Raw genomic sequence first — 14,753 nt, 5'->3', positions numbered from 1 at the left:
TCCGGCATTGGTCACGTGCCTGGTGCCCTTCTCCCCATGCTACAGGTAAATGGTGTTACAACAAGCAATGCCTAAGTTGCCATGGGAGAAGGTATTGGGGAGGGACTCTCGGTGTGGCCACCATTACCCATATCCTAGGTGGCACTTCCCTGCTTTTCTGTCCCACGTTCCGCTCAAGTTCAGCCAATGGGCACTGAATTTGAGGAATGTAAAAGTTTAACTGCCTCCACACCCGTGGGAACAGACAACCAAACGAAGGTCCTTGGTTTTCCTGATTCCAGTGTGTGTTTACCAAAGCCAAACGCAGAATGTAAGGGCACAGCGCTGTGTGTCTGCCCATGTCACTCCGAGGGACAAAGCAGGGGCTTTGGAGTTTGATAGGCCCGGATTGGAATCTCAGCCTCCTCGTTTGCTAGATTTTCGGCCGCGAGGAGATTACACATTTGTAAGGCTCCATTTCCTCATCTGGAACCCTTCGAAGGAATAAATGACAATTCCCATGCATTGCTAAACAGTGCTTAGGAAACATGCAGCAAACACTAAGAAGGTGGTTGTGGAAGGGTAGTTTCTAAACGTTTTCTTAAAGTGCGTCTATATTTTCCTGGAATTACCAGTCTACTAGAAGTGCCTGCCCCTCTATCTATAATAATAGAAGGGTAATATGCTAATTAGACCAGACAGTTGAATGACCCTCTGGACGTTTTTCCAGACAAAATGGGGGCTGTGAGGGCTGAGCCCCTGGCACGAATTTTGTGCATATCAGGCCTCTAGTCTATACTAGTCTATAATAACAAAAGCGTAATATGCTAATTAGACCATGTCCTTCAGGTAGATCTTCCGGATGATACCTGGGCTTTGAGGGAAGCCCTGGTCTGGGTGCCAGAGGGAAGCTGGTGCTGGCAGCTGGGGGAAGGAAGGCCTGCTCTTGCTTAAATTTCATGCACTGGGCTTCTAGTATTAAAATGAATAAAACAAAGAAACTCTCCCATCCATTCCCTATTTCTGAGGTGAGAGAGAAGCCACTTTCTGTAGCTCCCAATTACTAACATGCCTAAAGAAGGCTTGTTGATGAACTGAATTCTTTATTTCCTAAGTCAGCTTTGAATTCAACAAGCTCCTCAAAGTGTTTGGGTATGAGTACCTGGTAAGATGCAATAAGATACCATGTTTTCTGTTGGTGCCATTTGGATAGCAAGAATGATATTGTTAGGAAGAATCTCTGAGTATTTTCATAATCATCACAGTGCCCCAAATGGGGCCCTCCATTTTAGCAGGAAGAGATCCAATCCTGTTGACATCTTGTGAAAACTGTGTCTGTCCCCAGCCTTCCATTGGCACTGAGATGTAACAAAACATTACATTTCATACATATAAATGGATTTACACATAGGGTGAGAATTTGAACTATTTCTTTATATGGAAAGTAGCCTTCATGGCTAAGAAGAATAGCAAGCATATAGACGTGTGCATTGAACAAGAGTTGAGAGAAACTGCAATTTAAACTATTTCCAAATAAATCAGTGTTGAATTTCACACTTAGAGGGTGTGGGTTTTTCATGAAGCATAATGAAAAGCACATATTGGGAGGATTTATTTTACTGACAAAAACCGCCAAAAATTTGCTGTGGTGAGTGGTATGGGCCTCATACAAAGAGAACGCCAGGCAAGCGGGTGTCATCAGAAAACACAGGCACACAGTATGCAAGTTTTATGCAAAACAGATATATGCACATATATTCTTTCATATCTGTATCCCCAATGGTGGTATAGCTCCATACACATTCCAGATAATTATTGACCACTGGAAAAATATTGAGTAACCGTCATATATTTCTAACTCAGTAGTGGAATTTTCGTTAGGTTAAATTATTATTATTATTTTTAAGTTCTTGCTGTGATTATTTAAAAAATTTATACATATTGTGGGCTCTCTGGTATCCTGCTAAAGTCAAATTATTATGAACTCCAAAGGATAGCTAAATCCATGAGCTGGTTAGTTTCTACAATCAGTGTAAAGATGACATTGTATTGCTATGAATTTTAATTAAAATGACAGACTTTGTTTAATCCTTTTATTAAAAAAGCTCCCTCCAGTGCAAGAGAAAAGTTTATGTAAGAAAGCAGTTAATTTTTGAGATGTTTGAATATCTTTTCTGTTTAAATCTCATCAACATAGCCCTCTATCAATCCATTTTTTTCCCCCTTAGAAGGCAGTTTTCCCCCTATTTTGTGTAAAAAAGGAGAGCCTGGAATTTGCTTGAAGTATAATTAGGATCCTAAAATGTACGGCTGCTCTCTGAAAACTTTATCTCCAAGCTCTTTTGCAATACAAGTTAATTAACTGGATTTAGATATTTGCAAGATGATATATTTAATGGGATTACTGCTCCTATAATGTTCTCAGTGACTGATGTGCAATCTAAGCTCACGGAACAGAGTGCTGAATTTCCAGCTCTTTGAGAGTTAATGTTGTGTTAAAGGAAAGTACAATTTGAACCTCATTGTTCATGAATAGGCGAGTTATTCCCCTGAAATGGAGCCGGGCCCTACAAGGCTGCCGTCGGCAGATGCGTGAGCAGGAGCTCCCAACCCCATCACATTCCAGCCACGGCCCCAGGTAGCTGGATCCCCACACCTGAACTCCTGACAAGTTCAAGGCAATTGTGTGTCTCGTCAACATAGAATGGCCCATTATTCGCCGTCTGTCTCCCAAGTGGAATCAATTAGATACTTCTGCTCCACCGGCTTAAAGACAGACACCTATGTTTTGGTTGGTGGAGAGTTAAAATGAAACCGTACATAACTACTTGGCATCCCTAGATCGGGCCATTGTGAGCGCTGGATGCTCTAAATCCATCTCTCAATGCGACCATTCAAAATATTTGTGATCGTTTTATCAGAAAGGTAAGCCATCATTTGCCTTGAAGGAAAAGCAATAGGAAAATGTCAGCCTTCCCTTGTCTCCCCCTCTTGTTGTGTTAGCAGATGTATTGCTGCCCGTCAGGTGGATGCACTTGAATATGAAGGCTTCAGACATTGAACATGACGTCACTAATGAATGTCATTTACATCTTCCTGATCAGAGGACTGGTGTAAAAATAGCACGTTAAGGAAAAGGTTGAAACTTTTATTCAATGTGTAAATATTAGCTTGGTCAAATGAGCTATCAAGAGAACATCTGATTTCTCCCTTAGTCGGAAAGCTACGGAACAGCACACCAGTTTCTCGTTTTCATTGGAACGTAGTGAGTGAAACGGGTCTTTGTCTTTCCCTAACCAGATCACTTCCAGGGATCCACTGACTCGGCCTTATACCTGAGCTTCCAGGTCACCACCGAACTCCCGAAAGCAGTGGTGGGCAAACTGCGGCTCACGAGCCATGTGTGCCTCTTTGGTCCCTTGAGATTTTAGCAAAGGCCAGCCTAGGAGGACCCTAATTAAGTTAATAACAATCTACCTACCTGTATAGTTTAAGTTTAAAACATTTGACTCTCCAAAGAAATTTCAATCGTTGCACTGTTGATAGTTGGCTCTGTTGACTAATGAGTTTGCAGACCACTGCCCACAAGCAGAAGGAGATTTTAAAAGGAAGCATCTTTCATCATATACATATGACAGTGTCCCCCAGTTTTCTTAAAAGTGAGCTATTAGGCAAAAATAAAAATATAATTTGAAGCCAGGTGTTAAAAAAAAGCCAGAGACCAGAGTCACCCAATGCCAAGGGCAGAGTCAGCTGAGAAGTCCTGTGGTCTAAGTTCCCTTTCCGGATGAGAAGGCTGTGGTCCCAAGTTCACTTGATGGATGGGAAAGCTGGAGCCTCGGTCTCCTTTAGCTCCCCAGGTGGGTGGCCCAGGAGGGGGTGTGAGAAAAGGAGGCAAATTCAAATGGGAAGGAGCCTGTCATTTACTCTTCTTGCTTCACAATTAGAAGCAGCTCACCCAGGTCCTCTCTGCCGGCCTCCGATGCCTGTAGGTAGGAAGTCAGTTCACCAGCCGTGGTGGGGATGAAGGGGTTAGTGTGTTCCTCAATAGCCCTGCAGTGGTTCTGGGTTAGCCTCCTGGCGTACGTGACTATCTGTTGGGGTACACCCAAATCCCTCTCTTAGCTACCTCTCTTGTCTCTTCCTGCACTTCTTTCCTAACTCCCCTTAGTGAGGCAATCGCTGCTTTTCTGTGTTTTCACATGTCTCAGCTTTGGAGGTTCAGGGAAAGAGCTATTTTCCTACCTTATTGAACTTTTCCTAAGTCAAGGGGGTTGGATTCCACCTCCTGACCCTTTTCACCTCATTAACCTCTCCCCTTCCTTTAGATCTTGGCTCATTTTCAAGCCTTTCCTGACCTTCACAACCAGGTCAGTCCCTCTATGGAGGGCTTTCATAACATCCTGGATCTGTCTTTTGCAACACTTAGCGTGATTGTGATCTTAAATGTATTCATGCCCTATTTCTAATATGAATTTTTATTTGGAAACAAGTGAGACCCAGTAGAATTTGCAAAGTTAAGACTGAGCATTCTTACACAGTCTTCACCCAGCTTTCCTGATGATAACATCAGCTATAATATTGAACATAACTAGAGTATACTGTGGAAACCAGGAATTGACATTCGTACAATGTCAGTCATGTGGGTAAAAAATCTCACTCAGATTTCAGCCATCTGTATGTGAACATTATGTGTGTGATGTTTCATGAAATTTTAGATACTGGTAACTGTAGCCACATCAGAATGTTCCTTCACCCTTAACTCAGCTCTAAACTCTCACAATCACTGACTTCTTGTCCATTCTATAATTTACAAGGTTGGGGATGTTATATAAATGGAATCCTTACAGAATGTAACTATCCGACAATTGCTTTTTACACTTGGTGCAATCCATCTAAGTTGTGTATTTTCTATCATTTGATCTTTTGTATTACTGAGCAGTATTCCTTGGTATGGATGCGCCCAATTTGCTTGTCTGTTCACCAGTTCAAAGACTTTTGAGTTGTTCTCCCGTTGGGATTATAAACATTCATGTACTTTGTGTGTGTGTGTGTGTGTGTGTGTGTGTGTGTGTGTGCGCGAACATAGTATATTTTGATTTCCCTTCAATAAAAACCCAGGAGTGTGACTGAAAGGTTGTATAGAAAATGTTGAACTGTTTCTGTTGGGGCTGTACCATGTCACCTTTCCCTCTGCATGTGTGAGAGCTCTAATTCTCCACATGATCACCAGAACCTGGTATCGTGGGTGGTTTTTATTTTAGGGATTCTAATAGGTGTATAATGGATTCTTCATAGACTTTTAATTTGCATTATTTTAATGGCTAATGTTACCTTTTTGTGAACTCATTTGCCATCTGTATATACTCCGAGGTGGAGTGTCTGTTTAAGTCTTACCTGTTTTCTAATTGGATTGTTTTGTTTTCTTATTGTTGAATAGAGAGTTCTTTACATGTTCTGGATACAAATTCTTTGCAAATATTTCACTCCTGTCTGAGGCTTATCATTTTATCTTCTTAGCACATTGTGGACCAGTCGTTTTATTGCTAGTTTTACGCAGTGGCCAGATAAGTTTCTATTGAGCGAGTACAAAAAAACATTTTACATAAATGGTAAAGGGACACTTTAAAATTAAATACCTATTGCATTTTGAGGTTATTTATTACATGTTCTTGCAAGCTAATATCTTTTTAAAGTATGATACTTTGTAAAACACTGGGTAAAATGAAGTGAGAATTCTCATGATTCATCTGCAATGTGTTAAGAGGGTGTTTTGCAGAGGAAAATTCTTAATTTTGGTTAAGTCAATTTATCTATTTTTCCCTTATGAGTGATCCTTTGATAGCCTAACTAAGAGAACTTTTCAGGATCCCGGGTCACAAAGTCCCCAGGAGATTCTGATCTGATGGTAGCATCAAGCAGTGGACTAGCTTAGGGTCTTTCCATAGGCTGATATATATATAATTCTAGCATTTGGGTTCAAAGGTGACACTATAGTCCTTTAGCTCATTGCAGCAGAGAGTGCCTAATAAATGCAAAGTATAGTTGGGCTACAACATGACATTGTCTTTGTCTAAAATATTAGTTATCCAAGCAAGATTTTGAGCAATAAGAAAAATTATGCATGCATCAAAATGACATTAAAACTTACCTAGCAAACAAAAACCCACAAAATACAACAACAAAAACAAATGATATGCAATGAATGCAGAAAGATTGACTCCCCATTTAAGACCATTATTGTATAGTACACACCAACTCTGTAAGCTCCAACTATTGCATGAGGAAGGGCTGATTCTATTGCTCTGCTTTCAAAGCCAGGGCAGTATGGCTTCTCTAAAACTTGAAGTTTATCCTTGGGATGAGACCAAATTCTATTCAGGGAAAAGGTGTACCATGCATATGGAGCTCAGTCCCTCTTGGTGACCATGGCAAAGGCTATGGCTATCCATGGGAGCGTCAGTGTGACTTATGCCAAGTTTGGCCTAAGCTAAGGTCATGGGATACAGAATCTTTTTCATGTCATGAAATGTAGGAAATTATTGAAATCTAAAGCCAAAATCCTGAATTTAGTTTCTCTTTTTTTTTTTTTAAAGGGGGGGGGGAGGAAGAAAGGGAGAAAAGAAGGACAGAAGAAAGGAAGGGAGAAAGAAAGAAAGAAAGAAAGAAAGAAAGAAAGAAAGAGAGAGAGAGAGAGAGAGAGAAGAGAGAGAGAGAGAGAGAGAGGAGAGAGAGAGAGAGAGAGAAGGAAGGAGGAGGAGGAAGGAAGGAAGGAAGAAGGAAGGAAGGAAAGAAGAATAAGAAAAGAAAACATAGGCTTATATGTTTCCATAATTCACATCTGTACTTCACCAATCATCAAACGCTTAGAGATGGCTTTGATAGAAAGAGTGTAATTTTCATCTTGTTACCTGTGGGATGTCCATCTAGCTGTGCTCGCCATTTGCCGCGAGAGAGGCTCTCACAATGGCACACACCCCACATGTCTCCACTCCCTGGCTTGCTCCCTTTATGACTTCTGGCAAATTCCATAGCAAAGTATTGGTGTCCGTATGCTCGCTCTCCTCCCCCAAATCTTATACCTCAGAGATGAGGATTTCCAGTCATATTTTCAAGGGAGAGAGACATTTCAGAAACCAACACACGAGAAACAAAAATAAGCCATTAACATCCAACACAATACCCTGAATTCCCGTTAGTCATCTTGGAAAGAGAATGGGCATTGGTTACACACAGATAACGCCAAGATGCTTAACAGCAGGTAACTGAGATGCTGTGTCGCGGGTGAAAGGAGGAAATGGGGCCCCCTAACCTTGACTTCAGACTTGGTGGGGGGGAGGCATGTCATGTCCACCCAGCGTGCATTCCGGCTTGTCTCTCTGTAGCCAGCAGTTTAAACAAACTCCTGAGGGTCCTTGGGAATTTGTATCACGAGATGTTAGACAGAGCGGCCCTTCAGGGCATTAATGAGCCAGCGGTCAGGTCACCTGTGCAAGCGAATACTTGAAAAAATAACGCTGCCCCCAGCTCCGCCCGCGCCCCCAGCAAGCACGCGTTCACTCCTTCGGAGAAGGGGCTGAAAAGCTTACATTCAGGGTACATTCATTGGAAAACAAGTGTACTTTTGTGTCCGGGGAGGATTCTTTTCATTGCCGTCCATTTAGTACAGCGATAGACGGGACTCCAGCTCCGCTATCGGGTTGCCGAGCGGAGACCCCTCCGCAGGCCAGGCCCGGCCAAAGCGTGCGGCCTCTCTGATTTCTCTGATCAGCCCGAACACGCCGGGTCCCCTTGCCCTCGGGGACCCGCTGCGAGTTTCTTGGGAGAGAAATCGACCTCCAGGTAGTATAAAGAGGTATTCAGTTCTGTGGGTAGTATGTTGACGGAAGGCAAAAGAAACACGCACACACACAGGACACATTCCAACAGCAACTCAAAGCAACTATAAAGTGAGCTCTTTTGCACCAACACACCAGGGGCCGTGTGCCGGATTTTGACACTCAGGCTGACTTCTAGGCACTAGCTGGCCCTCGACCCTCTCTACTTGCTGTGAATTTTCTGAAGATGCAACCACACCTTCAGCTACATTCTACTAAAGGTGGGGGAAATGGTATTTGCAGCATGAATTCTTTGAGCTCTTAGAACCCTATATGGACATCCAGGGTTGTTTGTTTTATTTTGTCTTGTTAACAGTTAGAGGAGTTAGGAAGTATCCGCAATGGAATGGATACCTTTTACTTTTGTAAATGTTTTGAGAATTGCGTGCTTTAAATGTGTAATCGTTCAGTATAATACCAAAATAATAATATGAATAGTGGAGTACGTACCGTGGGCCAATGAGGAGCTAGACACTTCAGCTAAATTACCCTAACCTGGGTGATAGTTCAACGTCAGAGGTGAAGAGAGGAAGTGAGTCGTTGGGAAAGTCGGTGGTCATGGATGCAGCTCCTAGGCCATGTCCTTCCCACTGCATGACAAGACCCAAGGCGAACTTCAGGAGCTGGAAATGCCATACAAGGACAAGTCTGATGGGGCCTTTGGCTGTCAATAATCCAACCATGTCACCTCCCCCAGGTGGGAAGCTGAGGTTCAAGGCCGTCGATGGGAGTAGGCCCTCGCACCACTGTAAGGATTGTTTGGGGATCTCCCAAAACAAGGTGCTTGCCTTCCGCTAGCCGGCCCTGGACTGCCTGCCTCCTTCCCTTGCTTTGATGTCTCTGATGTCCTAGGTCTGACCCTTTCTGATCTCTATCTTGAAACTGAAGTACTTTCCTCATTGTGTGATCCCACTGGCCCCCAGCAGAAAGCCCGTGCCCCGTGAGCCCTGGAAATTGAATTTTAAAGGGACTCCGAAAGTCTTGTCTAGGCCCGTGTTAATGTTAATTATGACTTTCCAGGCCCTGGCTGGAAGTGTGCATGTGACACACGTAATATGTAATATGTAATATATAATATGTACCCTGAGCAAGCAGGGGCAGCAGTTAAGTCGGCCTTCTCTTAAAGTCGGCAGCAATGCTAACTGAGAAACGGCCCATTTCTCTGGCAGGTCTAATTATACAGAAGTGCACATTATACAGAAGGTGCATTAAAAAAAACACATTAAAAAAAAACACACCAACTTCCATTCTCCATAAAGCCTTAATAGCTTTTTCTAGTCTTTGGACTCAGTCTACACAATGCAATATAAAGCCCAGTAATAACATTAATAGGGTACATATTAGAAATTGGCCTTTTTCCTCTCTCCGTGCACATGAGCTCTCATAAACCAAGAGCTATTTGGTTTCCACCCCTGTGCCCAGCTCCATCCTTTCGCTGGAAGGAGAGAGTGAGGATTAGCAAGCCTACTGAAGTAAACGTTCACTGAGAGCCAGCTCGGTGCCCAGGGCCAGGGTGGGGGCAGGTCATCAAAGGCACAAGCCAGGGGGAGCCCCGAGAAGGGAGAGCCTTCATTTTCCCAGTGTGACGGTGGCATTCATGTCTTTTCCTAGTTAGCGAGGCAGGTTTGCCCAGTGGTTAAGTCTGGATCCAGACTGGCATTGCCACCTATGAGTTGGGACGCGGGCAAGTTAAAGGCCTTTCTGTACCTCTCACCCCCATTTAAACCTGGGGACAATGGCAGTAGTGACGTCACCCTGTACCAGGTGTGACGCTCCAATGGGTCATCAGATGGGAAGCGCCTGGAGCACAGAGGAAATGCCCCTTCCGCATTGGGCACAATTGTTACTCTCATCCCAACCAGCTCACATTCATGAAAATCAAGGCAGATAGTTCAGACAAGGATGTAGGGATGTGGAAGAGGAGAAAGGCCGTGGACAGAGAGCTAGAATCCCTAGCATCAAGCCAGTTCTGCCACTCAAGGCATGCATCTGGGCCTATTTCAGTATTTGCCATGTGGCAACTGGATGGGGTGATCTGCCCCCAGTCAGATCATGGGATAGTGTCCATGCCTTTGATTATTTCAAATCCAGCTCAGTCCACCTTTCCAAACCCTCCACAACCCCATTCCTGGAAATGAAAGCTCTAGTGTTCTTACTATGAGATCCTTTTTAAACACACACACACAAACACACCAAAGTAAAGTGATTGGTGATCAGTAGCAAAACAAAAGTAGAACCATGAACTATTATACAATCCCTAAAATGTTGTACAATCACTAAAGTGAGTGACTTAGCTCTATTAGATCTATTATAGCTTGATTTGGAGGGATTTAGGGTTTATATTATTCAGCAAGAGGAGATAAAACTCACATGCTTACCGAGAAGTCTATTTTAAAAGATTAAATTTTAGGAAAGGAATGGTTCTCCGTCCATGACTCTTTCTCTTCCGCATGGACACAGGAAGCAATATTTGAACACATTTTGAAGGATGGCCAGATGTAATAAAAAGTAGAAAACAGGGAAAAGGATCTCAGGTAGGGCAAATAGCATGGACAAAGGCCAAGTGGGTGTAAAAATACATAGTACATAAGGAATAGTATGTTCTTCTTACTGCCTAAGCCTAGAGTTCTAGCAGAGGGCGTCAGATGGGTGCAGTGAATAGGTAAGACCATATAGGTAGGAGTTCTAATATTTTCGGGAAGGCTATGGAGAAACACAAGCCTTTAAGCTAGGGGTGTCGAACTCAATCAGAGAAGGGGCCCAAATCTAAAATCCAGCCTAAATCGCGGGCCGAATGGTTTACTGAACAGTCATAAACTGTCATTGTGATGGAAACCCAGCGGAGTGCAGTGATGACAGCGCGGTGCGGGCCACATTGCAAGGCCTGGCGGGACGGATTTGGCCCGTGGGCCTTGTGTTTGACACATGTGCTTTAAGCCAATTTTATCCCATGAGTGTTTGGGGGAGATCACCATGGTAGCAGATGGCAGTAGTTGGTTTAATTTACTCAAGTAATTAGTGCTGCAAGTCAAGGAGACTAGGTAGGATGCTAGAGGTGGAGACATGGGGACATTCCAAGGCAAAAGTCACAGCACTTGCTCATCCAATGCTCAAGACATTGACCACATTGAGCACATGGCAGACTTCTAATGAACATTGGAAGGACTCTCATGTGGGGAACTTCTGACGGATGGGAAGGAGGCAAGTATGGATATTGATGCTGAGTTATTGCCAAGTAGCTATGCCATTGCCCGGGGCAATCACTCAAAGAAGGACATACTATGGTGGCCCTTAGCCCCACTGGTTTGGAAATGTTTTCCCAAACTCTCAAGGATTACCCTGATCTCAAGTTATGAAGTAGGATCTGTTACATGAGGGTCTATCTTTTATTGCCCTGTGCTCTTGGCACTGAACAAACATCTCAAATTCCCAAGAAGAAAGCTGTGGTTCTATTATGAAATTAATTTTCCACTGACTCAGGTCCAGAAGGCTGTTTGAAAGATAAGTGTTGATTGATGTGCATATGAAGACTTCCATGCAGCTTTGCAAAGTACTAAATCTGCAAATCTGCAAGTAGAAATAGAGTCTTTCTGGAAAAAATATTAATACTGTACCTCGGTGTTACCGGGTGATTGCTTTTCAACACCTGGGAGGACTTTTAAATGAACAATTCCTATTTATATCTTCCTCCAAATAGCGCTGGAACTCCCAGGCATCTTATAAAAGTCTGGAACAGGCCTGCCTTGCTGAGGTCAGGACTTGATTAATCATACAGAAAGCGCAAGCCCAGGCATATTACAATATAGAGGGATCATGTCTCAAATGTGCCAGGCACCTGAAATGAGTGAGCGTCTAAATCCCAGGGGTGATTCTGAAAACAAGAATGCAAGGAATGACTCCAGAGGATGATATTGAAATATACTGCAGGAGGAGAGTTTAAGAAAGAACTGAGACATGAAAGATGAGAACAGAATGATAGAGGAAGGACACCGAGGATGCGTCTCCGTAGCATCAGATAGCTGGGAGAGGTAATACAGAGCAGAGATTCTCATGACACATACTCTGGAGTGAGCTATGGAGGCAGTGAGTGGACCCTTTTTGTCTCCCAATCTTAGCAACGAGGAAGCCCAATATCAATTTTGAAAGTCAGCACAAAGCTCGCTTCCCTGGATCTACTTTCCTTTCACCAGCCATCCTTCCTGGAGCCCCAGGCTGATTCTCCGGGAGAGACTGTGTGGGGTACCAGATGTATGTGCATTCTGTCTCCATTTGGCAAAAATATTGAAGTGAGATTAACGGTTCTGTAGAACAAAGCCTGGTTTACACTTGGTTAGAACAGTGAAAGGGAGAGTAGGACACCCTCCCCAGAGCCATGGTGTTAGGGGCAGTCATTGGCAGAGACTACTAACACCCAGTGAGTGGTGACAAAGTCACGAGTTGCAGAAGGAAGGACAAGGTGCTGGAACAGGAGGCCAGGTGACCATGAGGAACCTGCTTTGGGAGAAGCATAGACCTGGTGGAATTTTCTAGGGGACTGAGTTCTTCCATGGCCTACTGGGCTTGAGGTCTTCCTACCACATCATTTTGGAGGACATACATATGCCCACTTTTGGAAACTCCAAGCTGGTGAAGCCAAGCCTCATGTGGGTTGCAAGAGATAGAATGTACTTGGGCTAACTTCTTCAAGGGAATTGAGAGTGTAGTTTGAATCTCCAACTTCCCCTCTTATTAACTGTGTTCTTTACTTAACCTTCATGAACTTGGCTTTCTCATCTGTAATATGTTAATAACAGCTCTTTCTTGAATATAATATATTCTAATAGAATATGGTCCTGCCATTAGACTTAACTACAATGATGTAAGGCTCTTAGTACTGGGCTTGGCATATATTATGTTCTCAGCGAATAGCAGCTGCTGCACTTATTATAGAAAAATGCCCAGTAATGTGAGGAGCACAGTCTCTGAGACCTGGGTCCCTTTCTGATGAGCAGAATAGATTTACATGAAGGATGCTGGCCAGTTGTGCGCTGGGGGGAAATTAGGCTGGCTCTTTGACCAAATTTGGCCCTGACTGGATCCCTTGGGGAATGAAAACGACTTCAGAAAGGAAGCCAGAAGGCTGAGCTACACCGAGACCCATGGTTCTCTTCGGTCTCAAATGCTAATTCTGCTACATGTCCAAATTCAGGCAGCAGCATCCAACCAGAGTCCTGTGCCAGTGGTCCCTGGGGTTCTGTTTCTCACGGTTTCATCATTTCTGGCCCTATATGTCTGAGCACAAGTGTGCTATCCATTACCAGAGAGAAGGCTTCTGGAGCCAGCTCACAGAAGACGAGTTGAGTTACGTGGCATGGTTAGCTGTCTCTACGGTCTTTGCTGCATCGAGGCCACATGGTGATATATAGGAAGCAAAGGTGTATTTTAGGGGAGAGGGTCGTAGGTAGTCTCTGAGCACAGAAGAGTTGTTCAGCACGTGTTCAGTTTCTTGGTTGAGTTCCCTGTCACCTCCTATCTCTGTCTCAACCCTCAAGCCTTTCAGTGTTGCTGCCTTGTGCTCTTTGGTCGGCTGGTGTTCAGGAAACTTTTAGAAAATGTGGAACAGAATCCCTGACGTGCACATTGAGCTGGTCTGTGCCTGATTAGGCACCAGCAGCCGTGGCTCGCAGATGCCACTGGGATCACAACATTCTGTTATGAGATTGGACTTTTAAAGAGCTGGAGTCAAGTGGCAAAGTCAATGGCTGTCAACAGCCTGAGTCAGGGCCCAAGAGAGCGTGGTTTGCTGGCGGAGGTTGCGCTGGGGAGCCATAAATGGCCCCATCTGGGGTTGGGGGTGATGGATGAGGGAGAGGAAGGAGCCAAGAGGCCAGGAACATGAGAAACCAGCACCTGGGGCTGTGGCACCATCACCCAGCTTGTTTTCCTTGTTCTGACCTCAGGCCCAGCCTGATGTCTTGGCTTCCTTCTTTTTCCTGACTTGGTCATCTGCTCTGTCTCCTTAGGTCTGAGACCCTCCCTCATTCATTTTCAGGCTACACTCCTGAACTTTCGTCCAAAGATATGAGTGAATGGGAGGTGGGGGGGACGGAGGTTTGATAAAATCAGTCCGATAGTATCAAATAGGCTGCTGGGTTGAAGGTCACAAGTGACCACAGAGTAGACACATTACAAATGTCCAATCTCGTCAACTCTGAGAGTGGGTATTATTTTTATTCCATTCTATAGATTGGTAAATTGAGGCTGCACTTATGTGTCACAGGAACAGAAAACAGGAAATGGGAGATGAAACTGGAAAGGTAAATAGGCATGTTATCTAACCACTCACCCCCATGTGCTATTTTTCACTCTTTAAGTGGATTGTCAATTCCTTGACAGCAGAAATTACCTCTTACTTTTCAAATCCCTCATAAAACCTAGGATAAGGCTGAGCACACAGCAGGAGGCCAATGAAAGCTTGTTGTCGAAACAATGCATGTGTTCATTGTCCTTCCCTTATGAGTAGATTCTGGTCAAGGCTCATGCCCATGTTTCCCTTTCAATGCCCAGAGTCAGCTGATCAGAGGCAGCTGACCCATGTTTCCTTCTCACATCAATATTTCTCTCTCGCCCTCTCCCTTTCTCTCTTTAAAAATCAATAAGAATATTAAAAAAAAAAAAAAAAAAAAAGCAACAGGGAAGCTTTGCTGAAAAGTCTTGTCTTGCTTTTGTTTTGATCTCATTGTTTTAATATTTCGGTTTAATACTATATGGAAATCTTCAACAAATGAGATGTTTGCTCCTTAACCCCACCTTTGTTACTTTCAGTAGAATTTTATTATCAAACACAGTGCTGAATTCATGCGCAAGTGCCCAATTCCAAAATCTGGTTACTATCTTTAAATTTTAAGTATGGGGATT

The sequence above is a fragment of the Pipistrellus kuhlii genome, unplaced genomic scaffold (assembly GCF_014108245.1).
Source record: "Pipistrellus kuhlii isolate mPipKuh1 unplaced genomic scaffold, mPipKuh1.p scaffold_m20_p_15, whole genome shotgun sequence".
NCBI classification, from domain to species: domain Eukaryota; kingdom Metazoa; phylum Chordata; class Mammalia; order Chiroptera; family Vespertilionidae; genus Pipistrellus; species Pipistrellus kuhlii.
This window is presented reverse-complemented; position numbering follows the sequence as displayed.